Source organism: Lynx rufus, unplaced genomic scaffold (genome assembly GCF_022079265.1).
Source record: "Lynx rufus isolate CCGP_SWC_20201006 ecotype Redwood Valley unplaced genomic scaffold, mLynRuf1.p SCAF_8, whole genome shotgun sequence".
In the NCBI taxonomy this organism is placed as follows: Eukaryota; Metazoa; Chordata; class Mammalia; order Carnivora; family Felidae; genus Lynx; species Lynx rufus.
Genome location: NW_025814896.1, coordinates 34,932,771 through 34,947,211, shown reverse-complemented (window position 1 = coordinate 34,947,211; position 14,441 = coordinate 34,932,771).

Sequence of the window (14,441 nt, the reverse complement as noted above, 5' to 3'; positions counted from 1 at the left end):
TGACAGCGTGGAGCCCGCTTGGGATTCTCTGTCTCCTTCTCTTTCTGTGCCTCCCCTCCTCTCAAAATAAATAAACATTTAAAAAAGAGAGCACTTTCATATGGTGGTCTGCTGGGGCGGTGAACATCTCTACTAGAGTAACACTCTGGCCTCTCTCCACCCTCTTGCCAATTACTCCTGTAAAGAGGAGCGAAGACTCAACTCCAGGGTTCAGAAGAAGCTGAGCATGTTTGGCTCAAGTCTCAAGTCTCACCAGCAAAGAGCATTCATTCACATTTCTTTCATAATGTAAGCTTTTGAGGAGCACACCCCCGTGGGGGGAGGGGCTGGTGTTTCCTCAGGTATCTGCAATTCATATGTAAATTCCAGTCAAAGAAGCCATATTAGATAGCATATAGAAGGCACTTTTTTGAAGTAGCATTTTTTCATTCATAAAGTTATATTTTGATCTCTGTCTGACTCATGCCTGCATCTATCAGTTGGCTCCAAATTTGGGCAGATAGAAAGATGGGAACTAAACATTAGCTTCCTTAAACTCCCACATGAAGTTTCCTTAGAAGAAGCTTTCCTAAAGTTGAGATAACACCCTCGGGTCCAAGATCTATTCATAGCCCTTTAATTAGACCACAGAATGGCTGGATTCTATAATTTATACCCCTTTCGTAGCTGACCCCCATGTCCGATAAAAATTTAAACTCATGAATTCATGGACTTTATTAGGATTGCCACAAATGAGTCAGGTGTGACAGTCTTCTAAATAACTCCATGATGTTCCTAATGCGAGAATCAAGGATTCTTAAAGGAGGAAGTTCAGTATTATGTTTTTTTATCTGAAATGCAATTTCTCTTACATATGTATTCAGCAAATATGCATGCAACACACATAACAAGCACTCTGCTATCCTGCACTCTTGCAGCAAGGGATGTCCATGAGTCACATTTCTAAATTATGCACAGACTTTTGCTGTGCAACTTCTGGAAAGGCTTTTGCTTTCATGGAAAACAAAAGTGTAAATCTAGCTAGTATTTCCTTTTTTCTTTTCCTCACTTAATTGTAGACATGATACCTGGAAGCACCACCACCATCTTGCACTCACACATGAATAATAATAATAATAATAATAATAATAATGAAATTGATTATGAGCTAAGCATGTTAAAGCAGGAAGACAGAAAGAGCCAGAATTCCTATGAGCCAGAATTCCTATTGGCAATGAAATGATATGGATCAAAGCCAACAAGTGTCTTACTCTAGATTCTGTTTTACTCTGAGGGGGCAGAAATCTTTATTTCTTAGGGCTCTGCTAGTCAGGTGCTGTTCTTGCAATCAAATGTTTTCCTAACATTCAATGTGCAACAGTGGATTAGACATACTCCTACTCTGAAGCTACTCATATTCTAGAGTATTTATTTCTTTAAAGATTAAAAAAATTTTTGGGGGCGCCTGGGTGGCGCAGTCGGTTAAGCGTCCGACTTCAGCCAGGTCACGATCTTGCGGTCCGTGAGTTCGAGCCCCGCGTCAGGCTCTGGGCTGATGGCTCAGAGCCTGGAGCCTGTTTCTGATTCTGTCTCCCTCTCTCTCTGCCCCTCCCCCGTTCATGCTCTGTCTCTCTCTGTCCCAAAAATAAATAAACGTTGAAAAAAAAATTAAAAAAAATTTTTTAATGTATATTGAGGGAGAGAGAGAGAGAGAGAGAGAGAGAGAGAACAAGCAGTGAAAGGGCAGAGAAAGAGGGAGAGAGAGAATCCCAAGCAGGCTGCATGCTGCCTGTGCAGAGTTCAACTCAGGCATCTCATGAACTGAGAGATCATGACCTGAGCTGAGATCAAGAGTTGGGCGTTAAACTGTTTGAGGAACCCAGGCTCCGCTAGGTGAAAAGCTTTATGATGAAGGTAAATACAGGAAAGGTATAAATAGAAAGTGGACCACTAATGTAGTTTAGGATGGGCTTTTGGAATAGTGAAATCCAAGATAAAACCTGAAAATAAAAAGGAGTCTGGTAAGGGGACCAAAGCATCAAGTGGAAACAACAGCAACAAGACAATCAAATTAGAAGTAGGGAGGGGAGGGGCGCCTGGGTGGCTCAGTTGGTTGAGCATCTGACTTCGGCTCGAGTCATAATCTCACCGCTCCTGAGTTTGAGCCCCACGTAGGGCTCTGTGCTGACAGCCCAGAGCCTGGAGCCTGTTTCGGATTCTGTGTGTCTCTCTCTGCTCCTCTCCTGCTTGCTCTCTCTCTCTCTCTCTCTCTCTCTCTCAAAAATAAATAAACATTAAAAAAAACTAGAAGTAGGGAGGGGAGTAAAGCCAAATGAGTATAGAAAGATAGATAATCAAAGACAAGATGGTAGTCAAAGTAAACCCACCCCTCCATATTCCCCCATGAAAATAGTGCTTGCTTATTTTGTGCCAAGTGGCAGAAAGGTATTAGAACCATTATATATTATACACAAGGGATTATGTTCAATCATTATTTATTTCCTACTGGTCTCTCTCTCTCTCTTTTTTTAGAGAAATTCATCTCCTTACATATACTGAAAATTCTTTGTGATGATTTAATATACAAATCTCATAAGCTTTCCTTAATCTGCGCTGGATATAATCCAAAATACCAAGCTTTGTATCAGATGCTTAACAATAGATATTCTATTCAATGTTCTTCATTAAAAACAGGTTTTGGACTCAAATCTGTGCTATATAATTTCTTTGAAGTTCTCCAAGCTCTTTTGGCTTTCATGGTCCAGTTCCCTTTCTCTCTTTGATGGTAGTTGAGTGAATCAAGAGACTTGTGGAAGGTACTGGGAACTGGGTATGATTGCCTGAAAGGAGAGAAGGAGGAAACTCAGAACATTCTGGTAAACTGAGCCAAGCAAGCCCAAAGCTAGGGATGTCTGGAACAATCTCGTTGCCTCAATGATTCTCCTTTCAAGGAGTCACCATTTCAATGACTGCAAACAATATCTGCTACCTCCCTGTGATTGCTTAACAAACTCCCCTAAAACTTAGTGACTTAACACAACCACTATTAACCTCACCGTATAACAGGTCAATTCTTGGTTCAGGTTTGGCTAATCTCAGTTGGGCTTGCTCATACTTTTATGGTCAGCAAGTGGGTTGGGACTGGCTATGTTTTTGATGATCATGGTTGTTATAGGTCAACCTAGGTCAGTTGGGGCCTCTTTCTCTATGGTCGCTCCTGGGCTCACCCTCTAAGCTGCTTTACATGGTGTCTCAGGTTCCAAAAGCAACCAATAAATAAACACAAATGTATAAACACTTTCTAAATCTCTGCTTCTGCCATGTTTGCTACCTATCCTAAGGTCGTATTCAAAGGACTGGAGAAGCAGAATCCTTTTAATGAGAGGAATGACAGAGACATGTTACAAAGGGTATGGTTACGACGAGGGGCAAAATTTGTGGCCATTTTTGGCAATTAGCCCATTGCAGCTGCACATTCAAATCAACTGGGGGACTGCACATTCAAATCCTCGGAGTGGGACTTGGCATCAGTGTTTATTCTTTATTTATTTTTAATGTTTATTTTTCGTCAATGGTCTAGAGTTCTGTGTCCAGCTCTGGGATGTGAGTTTTTAGAGGAGAAATGGGTTCCCTGAGAAACTTCCTTTACAGTTGGTAAACTTTGCAATAATTCAGGACTTTTTGATATGCAAACACAATTTTTGTTGAGCTAACTTGGCAGGTCACTTCAGTAAAAACAGTGAAAATTGACTGGTTTTCATAGATTGGAGTCCCCCCAAAAGTTAGTGTGCATCAGAATCACCTGCAAATTGAACGCAAATCTCTGAACCCCATCCCAAGGGACTCTGAATGAAAGGGCCCAGTGTGGGGCCCAAGAATGTGCATTTCTGAGACGTTCCCAGGTGTTGCTACAGCTGTTGACCAGAGATAACGTTTCAGAAACCACTCACGTTGACCCTGCCTCAATTAAATATTGTGTATGACCAGCTTGGTCTCATTGCCCTGTGATGGGGCTGTGGTACTCGCTGTAAGCCAAAGTGATTTTTGCAGTAATTTTCAAAATCTTTTACTCTAGTGAATTTTGGTACAGCCAGAGAGTAAGTAATCACTACCACAGGGGAAGGGTTCCCCCGTAGGATGAGAGACCGTTCCAACTGCCCAAATGAGGCATTTAAAGTGACTCTACAGGACACTCACTTGGCTAACAATCCAGTTCTCTACCTTCCTTCCACACTTTCTATTAATGATCAGAAAAGATGAGAATTTGGAAGAGCTTCAGCAAAGAAGCCTGAAATCTTTAGTCCCCAACAATGAAAGTCTAAGACTTTACAGTGAACTCATTCATCCACCTAACAATTATCAATCAGAACTCACAAAAGATCTCCAATGAATCCCTGGGAGTCTATGAACCTGACCTTCTACCAACAGGGAAATAGTGGTAATAGAAAAAAATGACTTGCTCTTTCCTTGATAAGAGCAAATACTTTTTAAGTGCAGTTATTTGCAGCTCAGGCCTTGATCATAAGGAACCAATACTCCAGTTTATCCTGATAATTGAATGGAGAATGAAGAGGTTCTTATCAGCACTGTCCAGAAAATTATTTTCTATTCTTTAATGTAATCACACATGTATTTATAAAATTCGAACTCCATCTAAGTGTTCCCATCTAATTCTAGGTAACATGAATTCAGTAGTTTGTGAGACACATGCTCTATGGTATTCTTCAAAGAGAAGGATGGTTTTATATAACATAGCAGCCTTTGCTTGATACTCTGTTTTTCTGCTCATCGTGACATTACCAGCTTTGCCAGACCTTGACACCTTAGCTTTTACCCGATCTAACCAGTGCTTACCTTGGGCCACTGAGGTGAGTATCACCTCCCCTTGGCCCGTTAGTCATTTTTTTTTCCCTTGCAGTTCTTGCTTTTCCTTATCCCATGTGCACCTTAATCTGTGTGTGTTTCTCTCTGTGGTCAGTCAGGACACACTTTCTCTTCAACTCCCCTTATGACACTAAGACCTTATAGCAGAGATATTTGGTTCTCAAACCATATGGTTATTTCAGTTTTACCATGTCGCTCTCTCCTTCTGTGTGTATACAGCAATGCCCCAGGGACACCGGTTCAAGTGCATGCTCATGTAACAACAGCAATTGTTATTAGGGAACACAATGAATTCTTACTGGTCATCATGCTTTATATTAAATTAATATGTTTGGTCTAAGACTTAGAGATAATTTTTTTTCTATTTTATAGATGATGAAACAAAGCAGAGAGAGACTCCTAGTTTTTCACGTTTCCTGTTTACATAACCACTAAGCTTAGGCCCCCTGCCTTTTTCTATATTCAGGACCTGCTGCATGTAGGCTATAGTCTCAGATTATTGCTCAATTAAGGAAACTCCTTTCAAGCTGCCTTGTAGATGTTATAGTGGAATGGCAGTGAGGTTTATGGAAAAGTGCCAACAAACTCAGAGGATGAAATATTTCTTTAAAGGCAAATTGGGGCACCTGGGTGGCTCAGTCAGTTAAGCATCTGAAACTTGATTTCAGCTGAAGTCATGATTTCATGGGTCCATGGGATTGGGCTCCACGTTGGGCTCTGCACTGACAGTGTGGAGCCTGCTTGGGATTCTCTCTCCCTTTCTCTCTGCCCTTCCCCCACTCTTTCTCCCTCCCTCCCTCCACTCTCTCCCTCTCTCAAAATAAATAAATAAACTTAAAACAAAAGAAAGGAAAATAATATGAAAACCTCTGGAGGTGGTGATACTAGACAGGAGAAATCCCCAGCGAACTCCTCATGGAAGATGCGGACTTCTGAAATCCCCAAGTCCGTGCAAGCATCATCCGCTGCTGCTCTGACCCCCGTTATGGAGGGTCCCACCAGGGCCAGCAGATTCCCTTTGTTCTCTCATCAGGTATTTTGATATCTTCCTGCATTTCTCCATTGGTCACTCCACCTGTTTTTTTCCGGAGACTGTTTACCAGGTGTAGTACCCGAGACAAAATAACATCAGCTCATTCCCAAGTGTTTAAGGTTAAAGCAACAGAATGGAAGATCAAGTACCTGGGCCCAGCACCCCTCAGCAAGGCCAGATTTGACCTGATTTAATGTTTTCCTGCCCCTGCAGCACGGCCCATCCCCATTCATCCTTGCACACCATCTCCCTGTTTCCTCTCTGTAAGACTCTCAAATATTTGCATATTTTCAGTTGCGAAGTTTCGTTTTAAAAAATTTTTAATGTTTATTTATTTTTGAGAGTGGGGGAGGGGCAGAGAGACATGGAGACACAGAATCCAAAGCAGGCTCCGGGCTCTGAGCTGTCAGCACCGAGCCCAACTTGGGGCTCCAACTCATGAACCTCGTGATCATGACCTGAGCCAAAATCAGACGCCTAACACACTGAGCCACCCAGGCACCCTACGACGTTTCAGTCTAGAAAGATTTTAAATGATTTTCTTCATGGTCTCACTGGTTCACACACACATTAGGAGATGTGGTTAGATGCAGAGGTGGTAATGGTGGCCTCGGGGAGCGTGAGGGGGATTCAAATGGTTACTGCTTCTTACTATGGTATCTAAACCCCAGAGCTGACACCCCCAAAAGCCCCAAGGTGGCATCTTGCTTCGAATATGTCAGCCTAATAACTTGTGACTGACACAGAAATTCAGCCAAACAATTAATAACATTAACATTACTGACTATGCACACTGGCTTTGTGTGGAAAGACAATTTGTAGAGGGAATGAATAAGCATATTCACTGTGGGAGAATAAATAAACAAATATGAGCCAGGCTCTCATATTTATCTCAAACAGCTCAGCTTGGAGCTATTTGGATATTCGAGTTTCATAGAAGCCACATTGCACAGAACAAAATGCTGAGGTTGGGTAAATTGTTTCAAGTGGGCTTTCTAGTTCAAAATTTAGTCAATGTCTCAAAAGAAAAATAAAATTCAATAATTTGCAGGACCTGACTTTACCACACCTTTCTTTCTGGGATTTTCAAATTCCATATTTCTTCTGTTTGTCTCAAGCAAGTCAGATGTGACTGACTAGAATATTTAATTTAAAAATTTAGTAATCTTTTAAAACGTGTGTATTCTGATAGTATTTGTGCATTACTTGCAGAGTTAGTTCATTACCTTTACTGTCATTCTTAGTATATTGGAACTAGTTGATTCCATTTTATTTTGCTCTTTCTTCTTGAACTATTTTTAAACATATAACTTTCTGTTCTCCTTTCTTATCTTGTTTCAAATTGATTTTCACCGAACTCTAACTTTTTCTTTCTACTAGTTTTCTCCTTACTAAAAAAGAAATAATTAATATTCCTTTCTTTTAGAGAATACCCTGGAAATTTTAATAATCACTATTTAACCATAATAATAGCCTAAAATGAATATCAGTATATTCACCTGCCTCCTGAACAATGTAATCATTTTAAGATACTTTAAACCTAGTGACCTATGTAAGTTATATATACTGTTGTCCAGGATTTTGAGTCTGTCATGAATTTTGTATTTTTAAATTGTTTACACTTTGAATATTTGTTTGGCTTTTTGCATATTTTATCCATTTTCCTTGCTCACAACCCTTTTTTGCATCTCAGATCTACCTTTCTAGAATCATTTGCTTTCTTCCTAAAGCACATTCTTTAAATCTTTAGATAGGAATCACTGTGAGTAGACTCTCTCACCTTTGTGTATGTCTCTCTCTCTTGAAAAATGACATGAGAGTATATAATCAATACGTGTAATTTAAAGTATAATATCAAACTAACACCCACCCAGTTTAAGCTTTCCTAGTTTCTTTTTTGTTGTTGTTGTTAAGTTTTCCTTTAAATTCCAGTTAACAGGGGCGCCTGGGTGGCGCAGTCGGTTAAGCGTCCGACTTCAGCCAGGTCACGATCTCGCGGTCCGGGAGTTCGAGCCCCGCGTCAGGCTCTGGGCTGATGGCTCAGAGCCTGGAGCCTGTTTCCGATTCTGTGTCTCCCTCTCTCTCTGCCCCTCCCCCGTTCATGCTCTGTCTCTCTCTGTCCCAAAAATAAATAAACGTTGAAAAAAAAAATTAAAAAAAAAATAAATTCCAGTTAACATACTGTGTTTTATCAGTTTCAGGTGTAAAATATAGTGATTCAATACTTCCATACAACACCTGATGCTCATCGTGACAAGTGGACTCCTGAATCCCCATCATCTGTGTCACCTATTCCCCCGCCCCCTGCCCCACCCACCTCTTTTTTTGTATCCATCAGTTACTTCTCTACAGTTGAGTCTCTTTCTTCGTTTCTCTCTCTCTCTCTTTTTCCCCTTTGTTCATTTGTTGTTTCTTAAATCCCATATATGAGTGAAATCATATGGTTTTTGTCTTTCTCTGACTGACTTATTTCGCTTAGCATAATACTCTCCAGCTCCATCAATGTCGTTGCAAATGGCAAGTTTTCATTCTTTTTTATGGCTAATATTCCATTGTATATTTATATACACCACACCTTCTTTTTCCATACATTAGTCGATGGACACTTGGGTTGTCTCCATAATTTGGTTATTGTAGACAATGCTGCTATACACATCGGGGTGCATGTGTCCCTTTGGATTAGCATTTTTGTATTTTTAGGTAATTACTTAGTAGTGCAATTGCTGGGTGGTAGAGTAGTTCTATTTTTAACTTTTTTAGGAAACTCCATTTCCCAGAGCGGCTGCACCAGTTTCCATTCCCGCCAACAGCAAAAGAGGGTTACCCTTTCCCCACATCCTCACCAACATCTGTTGTTTCCTAAGTTGTTGATTTTAGCCATTCTGACAGGTGTGAGGTGCTATGTCATTGCCCAGTTTGTCTGAAAATATCTATATTTTTCCCTTTTCTTGAACGATTTTTTTATTGAGTATAGAATTCTAGGTTGACCAATAACTTCTCACTTAAAAAAAACAGGGTAGTTAACATAGAGCATTATATTAATTCCAGGTGTATAACAGTGATTCAACAGTTCCATATATTACTCAGTGCTTATCAAGGTGTATCTTCTCACTTTGAAGGCATCACACTTGTTTCTCCCATTATTATTTTTTTTAAAAATTTTTTTTCAACGTTTATTTATTTTTGGGACAGAGAGAGACAGAGCATGAACGGGGGAGGGGCAGAGAGAGAGGGAGACACAGAATCGGAAACAGGTTCCAGGCTCCGAGCCATCAGCCCAGAGCCTGACGCGGGGCTCGAACTCACGGAGCGCGAGATCGTGACCTGGCTGAAGTCGGACGCTTAACCGACTGCGCCACCCAGGCGCCCCTCTCCCATTATTTTTTAAAAGAAAATGACTCTCTAAATTTTATTTCTTTGTAGGGAACGTTTTTCTTTTCTGGCTGCTTTTTTTTTTTTTTTTTAATTTTTTTTTTTTCAACGTTTATTTATTTTTGGGACAGAGAGAGACAGAACATGAACGGGGGAGGGGCAGAGAGAGAGGGAGACACAGAATCGGAAACAGGCTCCAGGCTCTGAGCCATCAGCCCAGAGCCTGACGCGGGGCTCGAACTCACGGAGCGCGAGATCGTGACCTGGCTGAGGTCGGACGCTTAACCGACTGCGCCACCCAGGCGCCCCTCTGGCTGCTTTTAAGATCTTTCCTTCTGTACTTGCTAAAATACGTCTAGATGCTAAGAATTTATTGCACTTCATAAAATTTGATCAATTTTGGAAAATTATAGCCATTATCTCTCACATATCTCGTCTCCACATCACTTGGTTTTCTTCTGAAACTGACGTGTGTACTGGAACTTCTCACTCTACCACCCACATTCCTTAACCTCCTTTTATAATTTTCACTTGCTCTTTGAATTGTATTTTATATAATTTCTTTGTATCTGACTCTTCAGCTGTGTCTAATTGGCTGTTTAATCTATTCATTAGATTTCAGGTTATTTTTCAAATTTGCCTGATAAACATTAATAGTCTTATTCCTTTGTCATTATTCCAGTATCCTTTTGGTTTTTTAAAAATAATATTAAACAAATTCATTTCCTATTCCATATACATTAATGTAAACATTTTGCCATTTTTGTAGGTTTTATTCTAGTGATGTCTGATCCTACTTTGCCTCACAGTTTGTGAGATCGAGCCCCATGTTGGGCTCTGTGCTGACAGTGCAGAGCCTGCTTGGGATTCTCTCTCTCTCTCTCTCTCTCTCTCTCTCTCTTTCTGCCCCTTCCCCACTTGTCTCTCTCTCTCTCTCTCTCTCTCTCTGCCCCTCCCCTGCTCATGCTCGCTCACTCTCGTGCTCTCAAAATAAATAAATAAACATAAAAAAAAAGATCTCTTTACCTGAAGTGCACATCTACCTGGTTAACCTTACCACTTGTAGGGCAGGAGGCCAGAATGGAAAGAGAGTATGAAAGTGTCCTCAACATGGATTGCCTGGTGTCCCTGCCACACAGAGTCAGAAACATGGTGCCAGTCACGACTAAGCTGAGGAGCGAAAGCACAGGCAGGAGGACCAGTTGCACTTGAGTTCCACCAGGTTGGTTAAAGAGAGAAAATACAGGTAAGATTCTGGGGACATAGTGACCTAGCCCACTAGTGAAACGGGCCTAATGAAGATCAATATATGTCCAAATGGGTTAGTCCATATTCTTCCTCTGGGGAGAAGCAAATGAGGAGTGAGGGGGAGTGGGGAGAAGCCAAGGGTCAACAGAAGTCCCCTCTGGAAAGTGACCTATAGAAGACATTTTGGTTTCCCACATCCCAGTCTCTTGTCTCACCCCTGATTCCAGCTGCAGCTCTGGTGGCTTATTCTGTGTGAGCTCAGACACCTTGCTGACATTGTTGCATTGGACACGGGTGTGTCTAGCTTTCTGCTTTGGAGCCTTGTCTGAAGCGTCAGGAAGCTGTTCAGCCTTCCAACGAGATGATAACACCCAGGGCACCTGGGTGGCTGAGTCGGTTAATCATCCAACTCTTGATCCCAGCTCAGGTCTTGGTCTCAGGGTCATGAGTTCAAGACCCACATAGGGCTGGTAATGCTCAATCCACAGGGAGATGCCGCTGGCAGGGAATCTGGCTGTTCCTTTAGGAAACTATCAGCAATGGTGTCTTTGGGTCTTTTCTCCTGGGCTGTTAATATTCCCTGCAGACTGTCTTCTCTTCTCCCATCTGGTAGCTGATGTAGGAAGAAGACAAAGTTCTCCATATTGAATACATGTTTATGTAATTTTCTGTTTGCAATTGGGGAATCAGCCACAGTGATTACAAAAATCTTCCACGTCCTCAAAAACGTTCACAAAAACCATCCATGGCCAGAACAGTTATTGAGAATTTTCCAGGTGGGAGTTACAGCGTTAGTCTCTGTGTTTCTGTATGTAACACCAAGATATGGGTCCTTATTCTGCATGGCTGGCTATTTATTTTGAGCTTAGCTCATCCTCTGAAAAAATGCAGCACATTTATTACAATCACAGTGAAGGGAATAATAGTTTAAATTCAACCCAGATATATGTGAAAACAGGTTAGTATCATTTCTCTAGCATCAAAATTAATTGTCAACTGTGCTGATGTTTAAAAAGCTTTTTTATTACGGCACCTGGGTGGCTTGGTCGGTTAAACAGCTGACTTCAGCTGAGGTCATGATCTTGCAGTTTGTGGGTTCAAGCCCTGTGTCAGGCTCTGTGCTGACAGCTCAGAGCCTGGAGCCTGCTTCAGATTCTGTATCTCCCTCTCTCTCTGTCCCTTCCCCACTCATACTCTATCTCTCTCTGTCTCCAAAATAAATAAACATTTTCAAAAAATAAAAAAAAAAATAAAAACATTTTTATTTTGAAAAAATTCAAGTATTCAAAAAATAGCACAATGAATTTGCACTTGAATCCATCCATCAGTTAACATTTGCCACATTTGTTTCCCTTCTCCGTCTCTGTATCTCTGCTTCTCTGTCTCTCTTCTCTCTCTGTATATATGTCTGAATGTGTGTATGAATACACACACACACACACACACACACACATTTGATGAATGGTTTGAGAGTAAGATGCTGACATCACCTTTATTCCTAAATATTCCTGCATGCATCTGCACAGAGAAGTGTATTCTCTTACATAACCACAGTACAATGATAAAAATCGGGAAATTTAACATTGGCACATGTTATTATTCAATACAGAGCACATATTTAAATTTTGCTAAGTGCCTTAATGTCTTTAACAGCAATATTTCTCCCCATCCATAATCTATTATAGGATCAGGTATTTTATTTAATTGTTATATCTTTTTAGTCCCCTTTAATCTGGAAAAGGTTTTTTTTGTTGTTGTTGTTTTTGTTTGTTTTGGTCTCTCATGATATTGATATTTTTGAAGAGTGCAAGCCAATTTTTTTAATGCAATATGCTGACATAAAAAATAACTTAAAATAGCTGATCTCAGAATGGGTAGTGCTTCAAATCTGCAGACACAATAGCAGTTTCTTTAGATTGTCAGTTTGTGGCTTGAATTTTCAAAACTTCCTCATCCTTTGCCTTCAAAGTACTCTGTACTATATGGGTATATATATATATAGTTCAATTAGGAGAAAATAATGAACTTAGGGCTTTGAGACATTCCCTGACATAATTGAGGTCAATCCTGTGGTGCCACAGAGGTGTGGTTAGGAATCAATGGTCTATCGTGAAACAGACCATACAGATTTTAACATGTTTGGCAGATCAATTATCTCAATGACTTATCCTAAGAAGCCACACATCTGGAAAAAAAACTTAAGGTAATATATAAGATTAAAATTGTATCAAGAAAATGATTCTTTGGATCCTAAAATCAAAACATATTTGCATACTTAGAGAATAAGATTGGCGATTCTATACAGTTGGCACGAACAATGATATATGGTAACCTACTTTTTATATGATTTCCCTTTAGAACTAAAATCCTAGTTATGATGAAGAAAAAGGATATTAATTATTTAAAAAATGTTCCAATATCCAAAACCCAGAAGGTAAGCTACATTTATATAGAGCAGTCCACCTCCCTGAGCTTTCTCATTGAGTATGTTCCAGTTGAGCCTAAGCTCATTGAGGAACAGTCTACAGAAGGATTTTCCCCTTAAGGAGTCTGATTTTCAGAACAAGGTGAAAGACAAACATGAGACCAAAATGGAGAAGGAAGACAAAGAACTGTCAGCGGTGCTTCATCTCTGGACTCCTACAGGTTAATGGACCGGGAAGCAGGAATTGCTACAGTTGAGGGGAACAGGTAAGTTATTTATTCTATAAGCCTTCAAGTGTGGAATTTTCTTATTTGTTCTGTGTTCTGTGTAAGTCTAGTATACTCTGATTAGAAAGAACCAAACATCCATTCTTGTCTTTGAGTAACGTTGAGCTCCAAAGTAATTTTTCAGACACAGGTGATGTTTGTGTATTTTAAATATTTCTATCTACCCCTCAGCCCATTGTGCTTTCTGAGTTACATTATAATAATAGCATTATAATTATGTCTCATTTCAGGACATTTCTGCTTTGTTTTAAAACTATGCTGATTACTCAAACTCTTCACTGAGTGCCTCAGAATTTGTTTCTGTTACTGGTACTAACTAAAGTCAGCAAATGAATTATCAAAGTGTCTGTCAGACTCAGAGAATTGGAAATAATAATTTGCACAGCATTCCAGATCAAAGGAGGGAAGGAAACTGTTATTCACGGCCACTTCTCCGGGAACATTATTCATTTTGGATTGAAACCATAGGAAGATGCTATATAACATCTGTTCGTAGAATGTGTCATTTAACATGAGATATTGTCATAAAAAGGAAATTACAAAGGTATGTTTAGCTTCAGGTGTTCTTATTAATCCTTTTAACCCTTTCTTTCATTGTTGAGTTTCTACATTAGGAAGAAAACATAGGTAATTTTGAATTCTTGATTTAAATGAAAAATAGTGAAACCATTCACAACAATTTAACATTTTTTATGTGACACATGTGGAGACAGTGCACTCGAATAAATGACTGTGGTCACATAAATGAATGATTCATTTGATTACCTCATTCCTGTCCTTTTTATAATCGTGATAGAATTATAGAAACTGAAATGTGACTTCTATCCAGTGGATTTAAAGCCTTTGAGTGAACTAAAAAACAAGTCACCTATAAAATATTTTTGGTTTGTCTGTTTGAATAAAAGGATAAAAAAAGGGAGGAACTTAAAATTGCCTCTTTTTTTTTTTTTTTTTTTTTTTGAGAGATTGGGAGATGAAACTCAAACATTGAAGGGTTTTGGATACCTTACAAAGACAACATCAATAACAGAAACTCCACAGCCTGCCTCTATTTTCCATTAAATGTTCTTATTTTTGGAGAACTTTTCTTCCTGTTATAGCAGCAGCATATAGCTTAGAATAAGCTTTTCCATGAGGTCTGACAACTGAAGCTTTAGGAAAGTATTCATGCACTAACCTCTTAAAACTGCTCTCCTAGGAAAGATGAGTGGTG